A 24,072-nucleotide genomic window follows, 5' to 3' on the forward strand; every position below is an offset into this window, starting at 1 on the left:
ACAAAGAGTAACACATTCACAATTCCCTCTCGATCCCCAGCAAGACGTAAGAATGAAGCTGAAAGGAATAGAGCATTTCAGATTTCACTTTGCAAAGGCACTTGAGGGCCCCAGCACTGACTTTCATCTATAGTTTTTCAGGGCACAATATGTGTGTGTGTGTTCACATGCACATACACACACACACTGTAAATCAGATTAAATTGAGGACTTTAAAGACCAGCTGGTGTGATATGATATGGCTAATGTTATAACTAGTGTTATGAATCAGAATAAATGAAAGAGTTTGAAGCATGGGTTGGCAAACTAAGGCCCAGGGGCTGAATCCGGCCCAATTGCCTTCTGGACCCGGCCCATGGAAGGTCCGGGAATTGCCGCATGGATCGGCATGGGCATTCTGATCGTTTGGGCTGCACCATTTCCCCCCCCCCTCCCTCACACACACTGTGGCGGCGCATCCTCCCTCCCTCCTCCTGGCTTCTCCCTGCCCTACCTAGAGGAAAAAGGAGGCTGGGCTTTGTTGAGCCGTAATTGGCTGAGCGCCATTTTAAGCAGCCCCTCTCTGGAACCAGCCCTTTCGCGCCGCTCATCGTCCCTCCGCCGCTGCCGCCGCCACCCCCTGCCACTCACAAGGCACAGGTAAGCAGCCACCGGGGCTCGTCCGGGGCTGTGGAGAGGGAGGGGAGAGTCAGTGGGGGGGGGGATTCCCCCCGCCCCAAAAAAATATATCGTCCAGCCTCCTACAAGGTCTGAGGGACAGTGGACTGGCCCCCTGCAAAAAAAGTTTGCTGACATCTGGTTTACAGGCTCTCCAGTCTGGAAAGGGAGGAGCTAACTTGGCAGTGTGGACATAATTCTCTCAGTTTCTCCTTGGCTCTTGCTGAGATATCAGCCCCCTTTCCCTGTAGACTACTGGACTTCAACTGCTGGATCTGGCCTGCCCCATCTCCCACACTATACCCCCTCACTGCAATTGTGCCCCCACTCCTCTCCTCCCGACACATATTTTATTTCTCTTACATAGCAACAATAACAAAAACCCCACCAATTAAAATCAGTTTTAAACAAATTGAAATACTTAGGACAAGGCTGACACCATAAGAGATGATGTTAAGGATCTGGTCCTTGTCCTTGCTCTCCCTCCAAGGTGTGAACCCCTTTGGTGGCATCCTAACTGGTGATGCAGCTGCCCCAAAGTAGCCCAGCTTTTATTCTACCAGCCCAGCTAGATGATCCAGTTCAGCTGGGGGAGGGGAGGGAGTGGCAGACATTGCTGTGAACTGCTAAGTCATTAGACCCTAAGCAATAGATCTCCCAGGAGGCAATGTAAATTTGCACACTAACTTGACCAAAATGGATTGAAATGCACTCACATAAGTCTCAAGTAAGAAGTGCTGCAGATGCCACCCACAGACTCCACAACTTCTCACCACAGTCTAAGCAGCACTGTATCTGGACAGCATGAGGATGGAAGACTATGTGGGAACCCGTTTATCCAAGTTTGAATTCCATCACCACCATCATTATTTTATTTGTATGCTGCCTTTCCATAGTTAAATCCATGCACAAGGCAGCTTATAGCATGAAAAGATTTTACATACAGTGGTACCTCGGGTTACAGACGCTTTGGGTTACAGACGCTTCGGGTTACAAACTCCGTTAACCAGGAAGTGGTTAAGGTTAAGAACTTTGCCCCAGAATAAGAACAGAAATTGTGCTCCTGCGGCAACAGAAGGCCCCATTAGTGAAAGCACGCTTCATGTTAAGAACCATTTCAGGTTAAGAACGGACCTCTGGAACGAATTATGTTCTTAACTCAAGGTACCACTGTAATTGCAAACATAACAAAAGTAGCTGTAAACAATAAAACACATCAAAAAATACACAACAGAACCAAACAATTAATACATAAATCATAAGATATGAAAATAGATACAAAAATTAATATCAATAACAGCAACAACCCCCCCCCACAACATCCCTCCACATACAATACCCCAGCCCACAAGTCTTTTCAGAAGTCTCAGCTTTTGTATGTGGAGTCAGTCAGCGCCCCACCCTCCCAGGCCAGGTGATAAAAGGCAGCGAGCAGGTCTTCCATGACTCACAGCCAAGATGAAGTCGCTGATATAAGAAAACTGAGACATCATTATCATTTAGTGTCACTTGTATTGTAATACAGGCAGATACCATTTTGCAAGCGTCCAATTGATGAGTGACCACTGACATCAGTGGCGTAGCGTGGGTTGTCAGCACCCGGGGCAAGGCAAGTAATTTGCGCCCCCTAACCCGTGGATTTGCGCCCCCTAACCCATGGATTTGCGCCCCCTAAACTTAACCCCCAGATGTTGCGGCCAGTGCGGCTGGCCCCCCCTGCACCCCCCACACTATGCCACTGCTAAGTACACCCCTGCATCCAAGGAAAGAGAGGCTGGAGGAGCAACAGGCAGTTGCCCCAGTGGGGGTTGCAAGGTGGGATTTGTGGAGGCAATGGTGGGGCGGGAGGAGGGCGTGGCGGCCAGCTGACCCCTCGTGCTCCACCCCACTTTCTCCAAAACTGGGGGTCAGGTGAAACTAGTCACTGAGCAGAGTGAGGCGCCCCAATGATCCATCTGCCTTTCAGCAGAGAAGAGCTAGAGAGGATGACCCAAAACAGGACCGCTTTTTCTGTTGTTATCATCATTGCTATTGTTATTATTTAAAATGAAACTTCTTGCACCCTGTGATGGCCAGAAGCGGGGGGGGGGGGGGGCTGGGGAGGGGAAAGAGGAAGGGAGCCTGTGGCAGGGTCAGCTTAAAAGGTCACTGGCAGCAGGACAGGAGAAAATAAATCCTCCCCTTTTGCAGCAGGGGCTGCCCTGACCAGAATCCATTGGCTCCAAATGAGAACCTTGTGGCAGAGAATTTCAGAAGAAACGCCTCTCCCCGGGACCTCGAAACTTTCGAGCGATTCAGCGGTTTGGCTTTGTTGCAAATCTGTTCATTCATGGGAAGCAAAATCTTTTTTTAAAAAAACCCCGCCCACACATAGTTTTTTTGTTTTAGAAAGTGGCAAAAAGCCACCACCCCAATTCTTTTTGTGCAAGCCGTGCAAAAGTCAAAGGCTTCTTCTCACCCCATCTTCTTCTTCTCCCGGAGGTCTCTTTTCTTCCAGGTCTCCCTTTGATCCTTTCCACGTTGCTCTCCCCACCTCCTTTCTTCAGCTCTTTCTCTCCGGATCCGGATCCTCCTCAAATTTCCGGAATTTCACTTTGGGAATCCACTAGTTGGGAAGCGGGGGCGGGGGGGGGGCAGGGCGGATGCGGGCGGACAAAAGGGAGAGATTTGAAATGCTGGAGGAGTATGGAGCCATGCATTGCAAAGGCGGATCACCCAGACCGGGCGGACCCCCCCCTCCCCGCAAGCCACAAAGGGGTCCCCCCCCCCACGAGGGAGCCCCGCCAGAAGAACTTTGCCTCTCCTGCGGAGCAGATGTGTGTGTGTGTGTCAGGAAGAGGGTGGAAACAGAGGAAGGTTGTCAGCTGGCTTCCCCCCCCCCCCCGGGGTGTGTTGCAAATATTTCTCTTTCTCTAAGCCTGACCCCAAACATTTGCAAATAAATCAGAATCAAAGTCGGTCTCCTTACCCGTTTCTATGGCCTTTTGTGGGGCAGCTTGGCAAGGTCTTTGTTCTCCTTTTTTCATTAAAAAAAATTCTCTTCCTTCCTCCACCAACTCTGCTTCAGTGTGGCAGCACCAACTCCGCGCGCGGCTGCAGCGCGCCCGCGGCTGGGGGCGCCCAAGGGCGTCCGCCTTCTACCTCCTTCCCTCTGGACTTGCGCCCCCCCAAATGTTGCGCCCGGTGCGGCTCGCACCCCTGGCACCCCCCACGCTACGCCACTGACTGACATGTAGGTCCCTTTGGAGCTGGAAGAGGGCAGAATGAAGGTGGATTGGGGGCATGGTGGAACAACGGCATGGCAAAGTGGAGTTGAGTGGGCTAATGCGCACTCTGCCAACACATGAAAGGGCCAGGAATGGAATTCCCATGCTTCTAAGTAGTTTACAAAACATAAAAACGCTTTGTTCTCTCTCTCTCTATACATAATTAAAATACATACTAAAAGAATCCTATTAAAACGGCACAGCAATTAAAAAGGATACTCAAGCTGAGAGGTTAAGGGAATGTTGGTGTAAATGAGAGCATCTTAAAGGTTGGCAGAATGCCAATACAATTGAGGCCTCTTGCAGGGAAAGTACAAAATCAATAAAAAGAATAGCAAAATGCTCTGGTAACAGACATCTCAAGGAGAGAACATCCCCACCTTTGTATCTTAGTTTTCATACAAGAGTTGGCATGAGACCCAGGAAAGACTAAAATAAACTTTTATTCACACCTTGCATAACTGTAAGGTTGCAATTCTATACATACTGATCGGGGGAGGGGGGGAGGCACAGTAAGTCCCATTGTACTCAGTGCAGCTTATTTTTGAGCAAACGTGTAGAATTTCACATTTCTTTATGGAACTTGTTGCCACAATATGTGATGGTGGCCATCAACTTAGATGGCTTTAAAAAGGGAATAGGAAATAATTGATTGAGAATGTATTTATAAATTTCTCTTAGTCATGATGGTTGTGTACAGCGTTCAGAAACAAGGGCAGGATGCTATTGAATACCAGGTGCTGGGGAAAATAGGAGAGTGCTCTTTCCCTCATGTACTGCTTGGGAGTTTCCCATGGATATCTTTTTTGCCCACTATTTGGCCATTTGGGGAAAGTGGCCATATCTCAGTAGTAGGACATCTGTTTTAAATGCAGAAGGTCTCCAATACAACCCCCCCCAACAAACATTTCCAGGTATAGGCAGAAAAGAACTATCTCTGAAATCCTGGACAGCCACTGAACAGGGTATGAAATTCAGAGCTAGATGGTCTGGGTATAAGGCAACTAGATCAACCATTGGTCTAATCCAGCAGGTTTGGATTTGATATCCCGCTTTATCACTACCCTAAGGAGTCTCAAAGCAGCTAACATTCTCCTTTTCCTTCCTCCCCCACAACAAACACTCTGTGAGGTGAGTGAGGCTGAGAGACTTCAGAGAAGTGTGACTAGCCCAAGATCACCTAGCAGCTGCAGATGGAGGAGCAGAGATGCGAACCAGGTTCACCACATTACAAGACTACTGCTCTGAACCATTACACCACACTTGCTCTTAATGTGCTTAAATTACTAAATAATGGAAACTTATTTTTTATGTATTTAGGAACATGGAGACCCTTCCAGAAGAAGCATTTTACAATGAGAACATTTATGGGAGGTGCCATCTTCTGATGACTCTTCTATTTCAGAAAGAGTTGGATGAATCAGTCCCAGCAGTTCTGATAAAAGCTCTCTGGACCGTCTTTTCCTCCTTCCTAGATTGGAAAGATGCAGAACATGTAAACCAGCTAAGTGCTGTTTGCCTTCCACAAACAGGGTCTTGGCTTCCCTTAATGGAATTATCCGTCATTGCCTTGCCTTAAGTGGTTGGAAGAGCAGACATGCTCTTGGCATTCACTGGGTGAGCTGCCCTCTAAATGACCCTACCACACACTGCACTAATTCTCTTTGACATGGTCTATGATAAACAACAACAACATCTTTGGATTTCACAGCCATTTTCTTTCTCTTTTTTGCTGTCATTTCCTCTTGCTTTGGTGTTTTCAAGTTCTCTGCAAAAGGTTATTGTTTTAGAAATTGTGTCTAGAGCATTCTTCATTGATTTCCCTTGGCAAGTGTTTTGTTCTTTGCTTAAAAGTGTTTTCAGGAACTTGAAAATGAGTGGAGAAGCCAGGAGAAGCCATTTTGTATTAGGACTGTAAAAAGGAGCCTCTTGGGTGCAAGTGTCATTCCTTGTACAGTCTGGAACAGCCTGGCCTCAGAACAGGGAGTGGGAGGGAACAGAGACAACAGACAGGTCTGCCTGAAGGCAAAGATCTGGAAGAGCTCCAAAAGTAGTCAATAGAATGGACAGCTGCAGAGAATATTTCCATATCCTGGATAGCAGAGAGACTTTGCCACTCTTTGGAGCTTTTCCCAGCCTTGATGACAGTGGGACTCCCTGACTGGAGAGTCATAACTAAAAATTGTTATCCAACTAAATTGTAGAGGAGACCTGTTAAAATAAATAGATTCTGAATATGACTTATTTGGGTTCAAACTCAGGTGTTTATCTACCTTTGGCAATGCAAAAGAAGAGAATGGGTGCAAGTTGGGTATAGGTTTAAGGTGTCTGCAAATCAATGTGAATGAAGAAAACTTGTGAGACCAAACTTCATCTTGTGTCCATGCTTGCACCGTGACAGCACACACACACACACCAAAACACACACGATGTCCCACATGGCTCCAATCAGAGGTGGACATCAGGTTGACTTACTCTGAGTTGACCTGAGGACACCCCCTGCCCCAGATCCTGTCCTGAATAAGGTCAGGTGCAGGGCTAATATGCAATTAGAGGTTCAGAACTCTAATTGAGCATATAGTTGAGAAGTGATGGGAGAAGATCTTGCATCTCTTTCCTCTCCAACTGAAACTGGGGGTTGCTTCCCTCTAGATCACTCTCTCTGCTCAACAGCTGTTGACTGGAGGGATTTTGTGTGTGTGTTACTTTCCTTCAGGAGCAGAGCCACAACCACACCCTACAGGATTGCTCCCTGCTCTCAATAGCTGTTGAGTGGTGAGCGCAATCTAGGTGGGAGAGGTATCAGGCAGGGGCAAAGGAAGGGAGGAAGTTAGGCCAAGCTTCTTGTGGAAGATGCAGTTGGTGAACAGAAGTAGGTCTTGGCTTTTTCATGGGGTTTCATCCAACATGCCTGATGTCCCATCCACTGGAAGACACAGACTGCTCTGTGCCACCCAGCACAACCTGTAGCAATGAGTGGCTGTCTGAACCCAACTCATTCAATGCCAAAGTCCCTCTAAATAGTCAAATTTTGTGCACAGTACTAATGTGCAGCCTGATCAACAGCCTAGTTTCCCTACTCTTACTATCCTAAGTTTAATGATCTCAGGAAGGCAAGCAAGCTCTGATAAGAATTAATGTCGCTGGCAGTTTTTTTATATTTTAATTTCCATACAGCTTTATATTTTTAGGAAAAATCTCAAAGCGGTTTACAGCATATTAAAACAATAAAACATAAATAAAGCAATCTGAAGAAAGTGAAATATAGAGTTTACAGTCAAAGCAACATAACAGAAAACTAAAATATTACCTTAAAGATTTCAAAATAAAACATTACGAAGGAGGTCAACTACAGAATACATATTTAACACAGTAGGGCTGGTGAGTGTGGGCCCTGCCCCCTAGGCCAGGTGGAAATGGCCTTGGAGGGAGCGGCCTTCATGCCCCAAGCTGGGCAATGTTCCTCCAGCCTCATGAGGAGCCTCTTCTTTTCTTCTTTTCCTTTATTAAGAATCTCTTATATCATATGACACATTTCATATAGCATATCTCATATAACATATAACTTATACATATACATAGCTACACCATAGCTAACTTGTAGGGTGCCTGCCTGCCTGGCCTTTTAAACAGCCCCTGAATGAGGAGCTCACAATGCCTCCCTTAGCTACTCACTGAGGTCACAGAGCCTGTTCTGCTGACCAGCATCCACCCCTCTGCCTGGACACCAGAGCACAGCTGGGTCAGGGAGGGAGCCAGCCAGCCTTTATAGACAGGTGAGAAAGGAGGAGAAGGCAGCCCAGTGTGTAGCCTCTCTTGCACACCTTGTGATTTCTTGTTAGGATATGATACATTCTGCATTCTTGTACAATAGACATGGAGAGGGGTGCAGGTAACGAGAAGATGTGTAGCTGTTTGGAAGCTATCTTTTTTATCTCCAGTTTAGTTTTACTCATATGAAGGCTAATGCTGTGTAGTGTAATGATGGGTGCCACACTTCATGTATTTTGCTCGCCAAGGTTATTACCGTTTTCTATAATGTGATTTTCTAATTTATGTAATTCAACTGCACTACATACTCCAGGGATAGCTAAGCTGTGTGCCTCCAGATGTCCCTAGACTCCAGCTCCCATCAGTCCTAGATACCATGGGATTATGGAAGTTGTAATTCAACAACATATAGAAAGCCACAGATCAGCCACCCTTGGACAGTCAGAGATGCTGTAGTCACAAATTTCGTGCTCTGAGTTGGACTAGATGACCTCCAAGGTTACCTTAGAACACTATTGTGCTCAATATTGTTCAATAGTATGAGAAGAGTGTGTCACTCAGTGCATGCAGAAGGAAATCCTTAGCATACTAGCACCTTCACAAAAAAGTCTCTTGAAGTATATCTGAGTATTGTAGAAAATGTAGTTTTACTTCTTAAAACAGGTAGAGGAGAAGGACTCAAGAGGAAATTGTGCAGAGTTGAGAAGAGCTAGGTATTGGTGTTCTGAAGTGGATAACTTGCTGTAGATCTGTAGGTAGTGCTACCTCTTTGGGAAGTGAAGCTAGCTCTACTAGAGCCTTTGAAGCTCATCCATATCCTGATATTTTGTTTTTCCTTTTGCCCACCTTGCTATTATCAGAAGAGTCTGCCATGTGGCTCAGACCTACATCAAATTTCCTAAGAAGCTCATCAGACCTCTCATTTGGCACCTGACAGTGTGCCTGAGCTGCTTTAGGTTTGAAGGGTCTCATAATCATGGGGTTGTGTAGCGTCTCTTGCAGACCTTTGTATGCCAAGTGTAGCTGTTCAAATTACTTTTGAGCAGGCAAACATTTTAGTGATTATTTTGCACTTGCTTATATCCTGATCACCATGTAGATATTTTAGGAGTTGGTGGTATATGAATATACCTCTATCTATCTATCTATCTATCTATCTATTTATCTATCTATCATCTATCTATCATCTATCATTTATATTGATCTATCGATCTATCTCTATTATCTATCTATCTATCTATCTATCTATCTATCTATCTATCAATCTATCATCTGTCTCACCAAAAATTGCAGAGCATCATGGGAAACATTGGGACCTCTTTCTCCACACCCAGCATGCTACTCAAGTGATAAAACCACAGATTTCAGGAATTAAGAAGCATTTACCACTTTTGACCTTAGAAGCAAGGAATAGTCATTATGGCTAGCAGCTTTTGCCAGCCTTCTCCTCCATGAATTTGTCTGATCTTCTTTTAAAGCCATTGGCCTGATCCAGCAGACTCTTCTGATGTTCTTACAGTGGGTTTGCCCAGAGGAAGGGCAACGGAGGTGACCAAGGGTCATTGTGACTCAGAATGTGACAAATAGCTGAAAGACTGCCTCCTTCCTTCTAAACTAAAAGGCCCCAACCTTTCCTCATAAGGGACTTATTCCAACCCCTTGATAATTTTGGTTTTTCTTTTCTCCACCTTTTCCAGGTCTCAAAGACCTGTTTTGACGTAGAGAGGCCAGGACTGTGCACTGTACAGTATTCCAAATGTGGAATACTCCTTCCCACAGAGGACGAGAGTTGAAATGCTCAAATGGTTCTGTAATCAAAAGGTTCATTGACCCCTGCCGGTGTGATTTTAGGAGGGCCGCAGAGTCATAAGTTACTTCTAATTTCTTCATATTCTTTTGGCATCCAGGATAACTTGACGTTTCTTATCTCACTGGGGATGACAATTTTATAATCCCAGCAGTACTCAGGGGATAAACACCTTGGTTGGTTAGTTGAGGAGCTAATATTTGTTCAGGTGGCTTTTGTCATGCCACACTGCCTCAAAGTTGTGCTCCTTGTCCTCCTTTATAGTGTTGGTGAGTGAGGTTCGGGACACGCAGTGGGTACCTCACAACACAGCCCCTCTCTCTTCCTGGGCCACGACCTTCAACAGAAAGGAGTGATGAAAAGACCACCTGTGCCCCAATGCTCTTCAGCTCCATGCCCAGAGTCGCATAGTCCCTTGCTATATTATTAAAGGCTCTGTGTGGCAGTATCATTTGTACCCACATGAATCTACTCAGTGGGCTTGAGAACACTTGGCAACTTCTCCGCCACATCGTCAATCTGAAAGACAGCACACCTCCCAGGACATCCTGTTTCCTCCACACACTGCTGCCTCTGTTCCCCTCAGTAGGGAGTCACCTACCAGCACCACTCGTCTCCTCCTCCTCTGGGGAGGGCAGGAATCATTCGATGCGCTGTGCCATCCAAAGCCTGCTTGGAGTGCTCTAAGTCTGCACCTGCTGCTCTTGAGTCTTCCCCTCTTGTCTATTGGAGCTTATTTTGATATCGTGGGGATAAGTTACAAAAGCAAGAATTGTACGGTTTGAGTACTTCCTACAACTTCCTCTCGGCTGGCCATCTCCAGAGTGCAATTCTCTTTCTCCAACATCGTCTCCATGGAAGATAGTGACAAACTCCAAAGGAAAATTCAGATGACTATGTTTAAACATGTGTAGGGAGCATTTATGAAGATGAATGGTCAACCAGGAAGGGTGAACAGATCACCCTTTTCTCATCCCCAGGCTGCTCTTCCACCTTCCATGATGACATAATCTCATTCTGATTCTAATATTCTCCTAGCCTCCTCCTCACATGCTGCAGGGTTACCGTAGAGACAGCAAGAAACAACTTTGCACCATCACTATTCTGTTGCCCACTTCTTACCGGACGTTGTTCAGTAAGCAGTGTGAGGCGTGTTCTCAGATTAGATAATTGTGGTTTTTGTGTCAGCATTCCTATCAACATGGCAGGTAGGAAATTGTACCATTTAGATGTTCACCTGTTCTGCTTCATTGTCCCATGAAGCAGACAGAGAAGCCAGCTGGGAAGTTAAGGATTTATAGCTGGGGGTGGATGAAATCTTTGGACAACTTAGAGATGGTAACATACATGCAAGTGGGTGCTGTGATAGACAGCAAGAGAAAAGGGAGAAAGGCAGATTCCTTTAAAAAGCCACCCCAGTTAGTCAAGGTCCCAGTACCCCCTGTGGGGCTTTGATAAGCCATGACTAAGGACCATTCAATGGGCTTCAGTGGCACTTAGTCTTGAATATATCTTTCACTAGATGTGCCAATAAAGTCTGACGCTTCTTCAAAATTACATATTTATTTTCAGTACTACTGTCCATCTACATTGCATTTTGTAGAACAATGTACATTGTACGTCCAAAGCAGCTTACGAACCAAGAGTTTCTTGGCAGCAACAACACAAAATTTCAGCTCAGGAAAAGCAGTAGATAAATACATAAATATCCATAAATGATCCACATTGATTCAGAACCAAAAGCAGTTTGGTTAGATTCTGCTCTCATGTGAGCCTGAAATAGCAATTGCTCTTTAGATGAATGATGATCTTTGTCGCCGAATTATAGAAACAGGCGAGCTTAGCAGGTGTAAGATTTAGCCAGTGCCTAAATCTTTAGCCAGGGTGGGCCTCTACCATTGCAGAAGCTTAGCCCCCATTTCACTGGAACAGAGGAACCCCACTGTCCAGATTGGGAGCTCTGACCCTATGGCATCAGCCGCAAATAAGGAAATGCTTCTGGTCTTCCAGCAGGTAGAAGCCCAAACCACCCTGGGACCTCCTTGTACAGGAGTGGTTGCAAACAGAAATGAACAAAATTCAGGCCTCTTTGCAGAGGATATAATTTTATGCACCTCTGACCCTATCACAGCAGGCAAAGTACTATGTACAGAGTTGGAACAGTTCTCCAGGGTCTCAGGATTGCAAAAAAAAAAAAACCTTTAAGAAAGCAGAGATAATGCTTTTTCATATACCACCCCATTCATATACAACAGGTTTTATTGGCTGAGGGAGCCGGCGTACAGCTTCCGGGTCATGTGGCCAGCATGACTAAGCTGCTTCAAGCGAACCAGAGCAGTGCACGGAAACGCCATTTACCTTCCTGCCAGAGCGGTATCTATTTATCTACTTGCACTTTGACGTGCTAGATTGGCAGGAACAGGGACGGAGCAACGGGAACTCACCCCGCCACAGGGATTCAAACTGCTGACCTTCTGATTGGCAAGTCCTAGGCTCTGTGGTTTAACCCACAGTGCCACGCACGTTGATGAATGAATGTAATACATTGAATGAATATAATGCATTTGAATAAATGAAGACTCTCCATTATGGACAAACAATTGCATTGAAAATAATGATCATACCTCAGGGTGAACGCCTGAGACGGAGAAGAACCCTGGAACCTATCCCCGAGGGTTTCCAAAAAAGCCCACCCACCTGTGGGAAGGAAGATAGGGGAGGCCTGGCCATAAAAGGAATAGGCATACGTAACCCCCCAGAAAGAGAACCCCCAAAGAAAAAAAATACCAAAGCCCCAAAAGGAAGCCCCAAAAGTGGAGAAAGGGGGCATCCTAGGGAACAAAATAACTCTCGAATAAAGGCCTAAAAGCACTCCAAAAGCTTCTTTTGGATGGTGCCCCCTCCCCAGGCCCCTGTCCTGCCGAAGCCAGCAGCCCAACTTGCATGGAGGCTGGCACACCTGTTCCTGCTCATCCATGTGGATTACCCCGAGCCGTTAGCAAAACCATCTGGCTCGCATCCACATGGGTGGGCACCCCGCTCTCACCTTTCCCTCCCCACCCGCTGCCCAGCATTGCACATAGACGGCCACCAGTACAATTGCCAACTAGACACAGGAGCCATGTTTTCTACCTGGAGTGAAAGCCACCTAAACCTGCTAGAGGTAAAGCAGGAGCACCTAGAGATACCTTGGTAACTGGAGGCAGCAGTGCCCCCTTGGTTCTGGGCTACCACTCAGTGGTGTAGCTAGAGGGCTGTGGGAGGGATGGTTGAGGGAAGGGAAGAAGAGGAGCTGTGGTTTCTTGTTGGGAATGAGCTGTGGTTTGGTGGTTAGAACACACTTTCTGCATCCAGAAGGGTCCCAAGTTCAATCTCCAAGCAGAGCTTTGGAGATCTATTGCCAGTTAGTGAAACTCTGGAGACAATGGTGGTAGGGACACATTGGTGTCCTGGTTTTGGAAGAACTTTATCTCTCCCTTCCCTGTGGCTGGGAGAATGGTCATGCCCACCTCTCAGAGTTGGCCCCCAGGGACTTGAGAAGAGAATAAGCAAACAGGACAGGCCTCCCTGCACATCAGCTGATGAGGGGCAGCACTGGGTGTGTTCAGTTCTGCTTCCTGCAGGGTTTGGCCAAGCCCCCCAGGGAACTCTCTCGTGGATGTGAAGCACGAAGGATTGAACTCATCATCCATGAGCTCCGCTGCAGGCAGCTCAGTCCCACTCTCCACAGGGCACAGCAGATGTCAGGTGTGGGGCAGGTGGGCCCGGTTTGGGCAAAACAACCTGGCTGGCCCAACTTGGCCCACGCACTGGAGGTTCCCTGGTGATGTAGGCATTGCTGAGCCAGGCAATGTAAATTGTACAGAGTTGGAACAGTTCTTCAGGGTCTCAGGATTGCAAGATACTTTTAAGAAATTAGAGGTAATGCTTTTTCATGCACCACCACATTCATTTACAAAAGACTTTTACAGCAAGGTTGAAGATTCCAATAGCTAGGCAATGTTTTAGATATCTGGGGGTACAAATTACCCAAAATTTGAACAAACAAGTTGTATCAGTTTGATTATAGTACATAACAGAAGACTGCAATGTTATCTTAAAATATTTCAACATAAAACATTACAAAGGAGGTCAGCTACAGAATACATATTCAACGAAGTAGGGCTGGTGAGTCTGGGCTCTGCCCCCTAGGCCAGATGGGCGATGTTCCTCATTTATGCACGTTTATTTACAATTTACATCCAACTGTTCCAGGCCTGCCGCCATTAGCTATGAGTTGGTCAGTCTGAGTCCCCACCCCTGTCACAGCACAATGGGCCCCAAAGTCCTTTCTCTTTTACACTTCCATTGTATTTTAACCCTTTCAGCTCTTCTGATTCGGGGAGAAGGTGGGTGGAAACCCCCCCCCCGCTCTCAAATGAAGAGTGCATGCACACAAAAGAAGTGTGCATGCACACAAAAGCTCATACCAATAACAAACTAAGTTGGTCTCTAAGGTGCTACTGGAATGATTTTTTTTATTTTCTCTGAACACTGTTTCTCTACTGGTTGCATAGCAACCCTCTCAATGTCTATCTCTTCTCCTCCCCCTGCCTGTGAACTGTCTTGAGTGCTGCTCTTTCTGAGCTAACCCCCTCCTGCTCTGTCTGCACTCTTTTGTCTCCAGGGTCAGACTCTGGTTCTCTCTTTACTGGCAGTCCTTCATCTCCAGAGCTTGACTCTTCCCAGGCATTCATTTCAGCTATGTCTCTGACACTAAGTCATGACAAGACTTGGTAATCCCAGTCTAAGAGTCATGACGTCAACTTCATGGTCATTTTTGTTTTCTCCGGTTATGGCCTCTTTCCCTTACCTGCTTTAGTTGCACAGGTGATTCCAACAAATCAGGGACCACAACATATTTTAAACTGGCACAGCATTTCTCATAGTTATCTGTTTCTTCAGGTAAGGATTTCTGACATCTTTGGTTTTTTCTCCCCACTCCTTTACTGGCTTTGTTTGGCCAATAAATTATACTTTCAGCTTCTACTGTATTCTGCCTGACCTTCCTCTGTGTAGCAGGCCTAAGCACGTCACTATTCCTTTTCTGCTTTGCCTTCTGAAACAGGGCTGTCAGTTGCTAAATGCTTTTTGTACTCAGTTTACAGTTTACAGTTTACTTGCTTTTAACTGATTCCATCCATCAAGTTAATATTGCAAGATTTCAATCCACCTGATTATTCTGAGGATATTTAGAGTTTCTCTAAGTTTTGTGCTATGGAAATTCCTCCCAGTGAGTTCACAGCCTATTCATATATATCTGTCAAATAACTGTCTTGTTTTTGTTTTGTTTTTGGTTTTTTGTTTACTAAAATTTATTACCTAACAAATCTGCCAGAAGCTGGTCAAAATATTGGGTCAGATCCTGGAGAAATAAAGTGTCTCCACAAGGGTTGGATGGCACAAGCTTACTACTCTGTCTCACTCTGGTCAGTGCCTGCATGGAATTATTCCAGGCTCCCATTATAACACATGCTGAATTTTCTTAAAGTAGAATTAAGCTATGCAAATATTCTTATTTCCCAATCCTGTTCAGTGCCATTATTTCTCTTACCCTACCTCCCCATAGCAATTACTGAATCATCCTGTCTGAATTGATCACATGAGATAGGTGATCTTACCCAACCAGGGATTCTTATGTATTAATTCAAATATCTATGCTTTCCACTTTATTTCTAAAGCATCCATACCCTATACAGATTTCCTCAACCTGGTGCTCTCCAGGTTTTTTGGATAACAACTCCTGTCATCCCTGATAGAATATACCAGTGTGCTTGATGGGAATGATAGTGTCGCCAAACCATGGTAACTTGGTTCTTTTGAAATCCGGATAGACAAGTGAGATCCCATATGCTATAGGACTTTCGATAAGACACGCCGGAGACCAGATCTGGGTTTACACACCTTTCATGTAACATTTATTTCATATAGTCAAGTATACATTAATACATTGGTACCAAGAGATTCATACACTCATGCATTCACACAAAAACTCACACAAGGCTTTATCAAGCATCACGTAAGAGCTGTGGGTGTCTGGTTGTAGCGCTGGTCCCGGTGACACTGAGGGTAAGCAGAGTGCCCTTTTTATTGTCTTCCCCCTTGGCGTCTATGGGCTGGCTTTTAGAACGACTGAGTTTCCACCACTCACCTCCTGTTCTCCTTCTGGACCACACATCACCTTTGCTGTTGTACCTCAGAAATACATACGTGTTTCAGGTCTTTATCATCTGTCTGTGGCCCACTGCCAGTTCCTCCTTGTCTTTGTTCTTTTCAGAGGATATTTATTACTGTTGTTCATCGCCAGTGACGTCCTGTTTTTATCAGGGGATTTTTGCATCAGGGTTTTTTTGCTTTCATTAAGCAAAACCAATGTTCTTTTGAACACAGTTATACATTTTTCCTTGATATAACCAGTTTCTCGCTTCGCCTGCCAGCATAGCATGCGAATTCGCCATCTTCCTAGGACCCAACATTCATACATGACAATAGTTCAAAACATCTGGAAGCCAATGGTAAAGAAGGCTACGCCAATCTGTGTAACCAATCAGGTTTTATAATGCAATGATGTAATCAAAGGCAAAGAAATGATGATGAGATGTCAATGTTATATATGTGGGATTTGCAGCCAAAATCACAAATGTACATTTTGCTAGGCAAGCATAGGGCTAGTTCTTGAACTTCCAAGAGGGGACCTTTTGCATGTGGTCACATCCTTTGCCACCTCTGCTCACCCTTGCCCTCACGGCTCACCCTCCCCACCTGCTGCAGTGCTTTTCCACCTGCCATGCAAAATCGGGGCAACCCGGAATAAAGGCAGAGCCCAGGTTGCCTTAAAAAAGTGAGGCTGTCCCTCTTAAAACAAGGTGCTTGGCAGGTGTGTGTTAAATCCAAAGCTGATAAATTGATGCTGGGTTATTGCAATGTGTGCTATATGAGACTGTCCTTAGGCTTTGTTCAAAAGTTCCAGCTCATGCAGAATGTAGCAGCCAGACTGATGATGGGGGCACATGACTAACAACATGTGGCACCTTTACTGTCATCAGCTCAATCCTGTGGAATGCTCTGTCACTAGAGATTCAGTAAGTCTCTTCTGTTTTAACCTTTAAACACCTGCTGAAAACTTTTGTGGTCCACCAAATTTAGGCAAGCAATTGAGAAAATATATTTCTGTAACAGTTAGTTAATGGTCTCTGGTTTTAATTTTTAAATGCATTTTTAATATAGATATTGTAAAACACTTTGGTATTCATTATGATATAGCCATATTTACACATTTTTATCGATAAATAAGTAGTCTTTGGCCCCCAACAAAAGATGCTTCCCCCAGTTGGAATGTATTATTAAGAAGAGAAGTTGTAATATAGGTGTTAGGGCCAGAGTGAGACACAGATCAGCACTAAAGTAATAAGTCACTGATGCCAGTGAAATTAAGGTTTCTAGTAGTTGTGGCTTTACAGGGGCATCTGGCTGATCACAATGGGAAAATAAGATACTGGAACAGATGGACCTTTGGTTTGATCCAGAGGTGGTTTTTCTTACAATGTTCTCTCTCAATCTCTCTCTCTGTGTGTGTGGTGTGTGTGTGTGTAGATGCACACATACATGCACACAGGACAAAGTTCCTCAGTCCTCCCAATCTTTTTCTCCCATATCCTTGTGATGCACCCATTCACTCACAATGCTCTGGCACCAGGCTACTTTTTCACAGTTATAAACACAAGCCTTTCTATTAATTTCAGATGATGCATTTTCTATGCCTAGCTATGAATAAACCAGATCAATGCCAGTAACATGCTTTATTGGTCCTCCCATGAAATGAATTTGTAGAGAGACAGGCCACGAGATGGAGTCGACATGCAGATGAGATTGGTAAGTGAGAGTGTATTGATTATTTTCACCCCAGGCCAGGCAGTAATTCCAACTGGTGCCAGTATTTCCTCTTGCTTTGGTTCATTATTTATGCGATAAAAACACTATCCCAATGATAACAACACGTTTCATTTCCAACCCCAAGCATAAAACATCAACACTTAAGATTGTGAGAGGTGAGCAGGAGGGTGGGGGAAAGGGGGGTGGCAGAGATTTTAAAAAAAAAAAAACACAAGAAAACAAGTGCTAGAGAAGCTGAAAACTGCTGAGCCTGGTCTTGTGGCTTTTTATGCCCTCCAAAAGGAAGATTGAGAGCAGGTGTTAGATTACCAGGCTCTTTATTAATAACTCAAGGCTTCTAAAAGAGGTGGATTGATGGCACACTCAGCGCTTAGCCAGTGAATAAAACCCTAGGTTCAGCATGCGACTCAAATCCAACTCAAACACTTTGCTCCATCAACTGCCTGCCTCTCCTCAACAAAAAGAAGCCCTCTTGAGGAAGAAAAGGGATCCAGCAAATAAAATTAGACTCTTCTTCCACATGAGCATTCATAATAAATAAATAAATGTCAAGGCTTTGCCTAAAAGCCGGAGAGATTTCCTTTGTCAGACTGCAGGAACACTTGGGAAACAAGTGTTCTCTGGTGTCGCCCACCATCAGCTTGCTTTGCAAGAAAGTCCAAACTTTCTGACTCCTTGGATGAAATAACTGAAGGTTGTTTTAGAACAGAGATAGCCAACATTGTTCCTTCCAGATGTTGTTGAACTGCAGCCCTCATCAGCCCCAGACAGCATAGCCCAAGGTCAGGGAAGCTGGGGGTTGGAGTTCAATAAAATCTGGAGGTCACAATGTTGAAATGCCTAGTGCTTGGTTTAGACCAGGGATAGCCAACATGAAGCCCTTCAGATAGCGTTGGACTGTAACTCCCATCATTGCTGACTGTTGGTCATGCTGGCCTAGGTTGATGGAGTTTGGAGGGAACCATGTTTCTATCCCTGGTTTAAGACAAGCTTCAGGCATTTCATCAAAGGAGGCATCTTGTGAAAAGACTTTCTCTTTTCCATAACCCAAGCGCAATGGGGGAACTTGAGGGGGGCAGCATTAAAGCAAAAACCTGTAACAAAATACATACTTCACATCACCTTTATGAGGGGGAAAAAACTGAGATGCATATCCTTCTTAAATATCTTAACCAGCTGCCAACACCACTTCTCTTTCTGATTCCTTTTTCCCTAGCTGTGGAAATTAATCTGAAGCAGTGGCGGACTTTGAACTCTCAAATTTGAGTGGTACCCTGTGCAATACTAAAATTCAGCGACCCTCACCCCCACCTCTTGCACTCTGTTGTACATCATTGCTGCAGCATCTCCTGTGGTGCTGGTGCAAATATGTAAGACTAAACCAGTTGCTCTACCCTGAAACTACCTCTGTCTGAAGGTAGGGTAGTCCTCTTAGCACCCCCTTGGTCTGTTCAGGTCAGAGCCCAATCTGTAGCTTCCTCTGAACTCTTCTTATAAGCTCAAAGCAAGTTAGGTAAGTAGGTGAGACAGACCCTGAGATAGCATAATACTTAGTTAGATAAAGACTTCTAAAGTCGAGCCTTTTATTAAAGGGATTGTAATAAAGCAAGTAAGAGATATAGACGGTAACAGTAAAAACAAAACAAAAAAGCAGTGGTTATAAAGTAGCCCTTACACTTGATTTGGTCCTAAGCTTAGCTTCAGTAAGTTTTATACAACAATGTGCCAATAACATGGGTTCCATCATGGAAGGGAACAAGAAAGTTTCTCTAAGATTGTTCAAACTGTCCATGTTTATGTTGTTTTCCAAGCTGCGAGTGATGAGTCACCCTCAGTCATATGAAGCTCTGGGATTCTTGGGTTCCACATGTGCACATGGATGGCAATATTTAGCACACATGTTTGTTTGTTTATTACATTTGTGTATCATCATATACCTGTAGATCTCAGGGCTGTTCACATCATCATCATCACCATCATTTATTTATTTATATGCCACTCATCTGACTTGGTTACCCCAGAGGCATCTTCCAACAAATTAAAGCACAGTAAGACATCAAATATTAGAAGAAGAAGAAGAAGAAGAAGAAGAAGGGGAGGAGGAGGAGGAGTTTGGATTTGATATCCCGACTTTCACTCCCTTTAAGTAGTCTCAAAGCGGCTAACATTCTCCTTTCCCTTCCTCCCCCACAACAAGCACTCTGTGAGGTGAGTGAGGCTGAGAGACTTCAGAGAAGTGTGACTGGCCCAAGGTCACCCAGCAGCTGCATGTGGAGGAGCGGAGACGCGAACCCGGATTCTCCAGATTACAAGACTACCGCTCTTAACCACTACACCACACTGGCTTAAAAACTTCCCTATACAGGGCTGCCTTCAGATGTCTTCAAAAAGTCAGATAGTTGTTTATTTCCTTGACATCTGATGGGAGGGCGTTCCACAGAGCTGGTATGACTACCGAGAAGGCCCTCTGCTTGGTTCCCTGTAATTTTTCAGTGAGGGAACCACCAGAAGGCCCTGGGAAGTGGATCTCAGTGTCCAGGCTAAATGATAGGGGTGGAGATACTCCTTCAGGTATGCAGAGCCAAAGCCATAAGGTAGGGTTTGCCATATGTCCATTTTCCCCCAAATACACCCTCTTTGGGGGGAATAAAATTTGTGTCTGGGTGGATTTTTAAAATCTGGCAAATATCTAGGCTTTCTGTTCTTGCAGAGCACATGGACCTCAAGCGAGCTTTTGCCATATGTGTAATCACAGAGATTTCCCGACCTGGCTGCGTATAGTTACTTTTGCAACGTTGCCAGTTGCCGGTGCATGCATCTGGAGCTGGTTCAGGCTCCCTGCCTCCTCCACTAACCAACCCAGAAAAGGGAAAGCAGTAAGCATTGTGAGATTTGGGCTGTCTCACATGGGGACGGGTGTGTGTGTGTGAAATTTAAACTAGAAACCTAGCAGAGTTTCCTGTTGCTTCCACAGTAGCCAGAACTGGGAATGTTTGCAAGAAGACACAGGTGAGCGGCAGTTAAAAGAGGACAAGGGGAGTTTATTTTCTCTCTGTCTCTCTTTCCGTTTGCCTTCCCTGTTTCTATGTTTGCTGAGAAAAATGCTTCGTGTGGGGGTTATAGCAAGTGAAGGGACTGTGTGTGAAGAGGAAGGATTTGCCTGGGTGAGTGCAAATGTTCATTCATTCCTAGAAATTGATAGAAGATTCAAGAAGCAGCGAAGTGCTGATTGTTTTGTCTATCCAAGGACATTTTCTATGGAAACCGTTTTCTGGACATGCACAGTTTCTGCAGAACACAGTGATCTGTTTCTCAGTCTGTTTTATCTCTCCAAGCTGACAACATGGAGAGAAAGAAATTTTGCACCTTGGAACTTTAAGTGTACCTTCACCAGCGGCTGCGGTGAAAGCCTGTGTATATAGCTGAAACCATTTACGTGTTTATGACCAGCAAGTAAAGCAATTACTTGTTGAACTTTATTGTCTCTATTGTTTGTTTTACTCCATGGGCTAGAGCTCCTTTGCACTTCAGAATAACGTGTGTCACTCTGCTGATTTATGGCCCCTAGCACTTGCAGTGAAAGTATGCCAGACCCCTTTTTATGGTTCGAAGATCATAAATCCTTAACAGGAATCTCCCACCACCCCCACTTGTTCTTGCTCTGACTTTATCTAGTAAACTTTTTTGCTGTGCCCTTTTTTTGTAATTGCCCCACTCTTGAGTAGTGCTACTGAGGAGATAAGCTGTTTTCAGCAAGCATGGTTAGCTCTAGCTTTCTTCTCATCCTTTGAACTGGTGAGGGTGATAGGACTTGTGATTTGGAGGCTTCTAGAGCACATTTGCAGAGATGAGCCCTGCATATCTCAGTGTTGGACACACAGTGCCAATACAAGCCTTCCTGACCTCCATTTTGAAGCTGGAGACAAGAAGGAACCATCTCTGCAATTACATTGGGCATCCATATATTCCCCCCCCCCATCATAACTGAGAATGACTCCCAGCCTTCTCTCAACCTCCAAGCTGAAAAAGAGGGCCGTAGCTATGCATAATGTAATTAAATTATTTTTAATTTTGTTTTTAATGCTGTAACCCCCACCCAAAGAAACAGAGCATGGAATGCTACTTGAGAACAATTGTTTCAGGAGCTAAGCACATGAATAGGAATAAGGTCTTGGATGAGGGTCAGGCTCCTGGCAACCACTGATACTTGGTTGGCTAGGAAAGCTGCCCAGAATTTGTGAAACACTAAGTGTTATGTCTTAGCTCTTGAATTTGTGTTTGCTAGCAAATTCTAAGGTGGTTCTTTGTGTTATCTTAAAGGAAATATGCAATATATCACAGCTTCTATAGCCTACATATGGTAAAGGTATTTAAAATAAGAGTCGTCATAGTGATCTGTAGTTAAAAGTAGAGGTTGGTAAATGTGTCCTTTTTTGCTCATCAGAATTAGCAATCCTATGTTTAGGGCTTTAAAGGCCAGTACCAACACTTTGAATTGTTCTCAGAAATGTATTGGGAGACAATGTAGATCATTTAGGACTGGTGTTATATGGTCCTGATGGCTGCTGCCAGTCACCAGTTTGACAGTCACGTTGTGGATTATTTGTAGTTCCTGAGTCACCTTCAAAGGTAGCCCCACGTAGAGTGCATTGCAGTAGTCCAAGAAGGAGGTAACCAGAGCATGTATCAGTCTGGTGAAACAGGGTAGGTGGGGTCTCAGCCATTGCACCAGATAGAACTGGTAGACAGCTGTCCTGGACACAGAATTGACTTGTGCCTCCATGGACAGCTGTGACTCCAAAATGACTCCCAGGCTGCACACCTGGAACACAGCTACCAAATTCAGGACCAGGGAATCTCTAACACCTGCCCTCCCCCTGTCCCTCAGGAACAATATTTCTGTCTTGTTGGGATCCAGTCTCAATCTCTTAATGGCCATCCACCCCCAGCTACCTCAAGATACCTACACAGGGCATTCATCACTGGTTCCAGTTTAAACAAAAGGTAGACCTGGGTATAATCTGCATATTGGTGAACACCTAGCCCAACCCCCCTATTGATCTACTGCAGCAGTTTCATATAGAAGTTAAAAAGCATGGGGGAGAGGGCAGAGCCTCGAGGCACCCCACAAGTGATCTCCCAAGCGATCACTCATCCGTCACACGGTCCAGGAGGAAGGAGCGGAACCACTGCATAACAGTGCCTGCATCTCCCAGCCCTCCAAGATGGTCAAGGAGGATGCCCTGGTTGACAGTATCAGAAGCCACTGGGAGATCCAACAGGACCAGGAAACAGCTTTCACTTCTGTCCCTGGTCATCAACTAGCATGACCAGGGCGGCTTTAGTCCCATGATGAGACGTCCGATTGGAAGGAGTCCAAGTACTCTGCATCCTCCACTCATGTCTGAAGTTGTTCTGTGACTACCCACTCAATCACTTTGCCCAGGAATGGAATATTTGAAACTAGGCAATAATTGGCCATAGAGTCTGGGTCTAAGGATGTTTGATGATAGCTTCTTTAAGGGAGTCCGAGAAAACTCCATCACAGAGAGAAGCATTCACCACCTCATGGAGCCCATTGCCCAGCCCTGCCTGGCTTGCTTTATGAGCCAGGATGGGCAAGGATCAAGAAAACAGGTGGTCGGTTTCACTCATCCAAGCAGCCTGTCCACATCCTCAGCGGTAACAGGTTGAAATTGATCCTATACAACTGACATGTCCAATGCGTCAATCACGATCGTCTCGTCAATTGCCTGATGGATTCTGGTCGATCACAACCCAGGCCTCAAGGTGCCTCTGCCCACTGGGTGCTCACTGGGCCACTGCTGGAGCAATTCTGCAGGTGGCATGGCCAGTGGAGGCTCCGCTTAGCCAGGCTTGCTCACTGCTGCTTCAGCAAGTGCTCTGGCTGGTGCTGGTGCCACCTTCACCTCACAGCTGCCTCAAGTGCCCTGCTCCAGCCACCAGCTTTGACAGATGCCAAGCCAGCTGGCTGGCCCCAGAAAGGTGCAAGTGGAAGAAAATTTATGAAGTGATTTCAGGAGATGCATCCGTTCCCTGCGTGCTAGATAGCTTGATGGGCAGGGGGCAGGTTTACTTGTGGATTTATGAGAAGCTCAGGCTACATACAAACTACTTTCTATTATGAAAGGATGCAGCCCCTGGCATATATTGTGATTAAGGGAAAGGAGTGTTGAAGCTTTGAATTCCCTAGCAAGGCTCTCTCTCTTAGCCCCCATTAATTACAGCAAATCTCCCATAGTGACCAGAGATTGGAAGACAGATATTTCCTGTTACGGTAGAAGGTAAAGGCTCTGATGAACTGTTGCATTATCCATGCAACTATTCTAAAGGGCAGCCAGGTACATAGAGCTGCACCCCCCACTTCTCCCTGATTCAAGGCATGAAGCCAGAGGGCTAAAACTTCTCCATCTAATGATGCTTAAAAACACCATTCAAATCAATTCACTTCTTTCATTCTGCATATTGACTTGTAACCATAATGTGTGCCCAAGCTTCCTCATTGAAGGATTGTCTAGTGTTGAGAGGTTGAAAGTGAAGGGGGAATGTTTTGTGCCATTAATTCTCACAGTCCCTCATTAATAGCCCAGAAATGAACCTGATCATTAATGTTTAAAG

General features: G+C 45.2%; 2 long non-coding RNA genes across 5 annotated transcripts; one reads left to right on the forward strand and one right to left on the reverse strand.

Annotated features, from left to right (window-relative positions):
- Nucleotides 1-3,103: 3,103 nt before the first annotated feature.
- On the reverse strand, nucleotides 3,104-23,328 carry LOC310669338. The gene is made up of 3 exons (XR_014507097.1): nucleotides 23,319-23,328; nucleotides 3,626-3,718; nucleotides 3,104-3,262 (listed from the first exon to the last, which is right to left on the reverse strand). It is a non-coding gene; the product is annotated as an uncharacterized lncRNA (long non-coding RNA).
- LOC310669340 lies at nucleotides 7,540-20,912 on the forward strand. 4 transcript variants are annotated; one of them, XR_014507101.1, is made up of 4 exons: nucleotides 7,540-7,699; nucleotides 17,283-17,412; nucleotides 18,650-18,850; nucleotides 20,144-20,912. It is a non-coding gene; the product is annotated as an uncharacterized lncRNA (long non-coding RNA). The 4 variants fall into 4 exon arrangements; XR_014507102.1 differs by lacking the exon at nucleotides 7,540-7,699 and adding an exon at nucleotides 10,010-10,636; XR_014507103.1 differs by lacking the exon at nucleotides 7,540-7,699 and adding an exon at nucleotides 12,977-13,248.
- Nucleotides 23,329-24,072: the final 744 nt, after the last annotated feature.

Source organism: Podarcis tiliguerta (genome assembly GCF_965153285.1).
Source record: "Podarcis tiliguerta genome assembly, chromosome: Z".
In the NCBI taxonomy this organism is placed as follows: domain Eukaryota; kingdom Metazoa; phylum Chordata; class Lepidosauria; order Squamata; family Lacertidae; genus Podarcis; species Podarcis tiliguerta.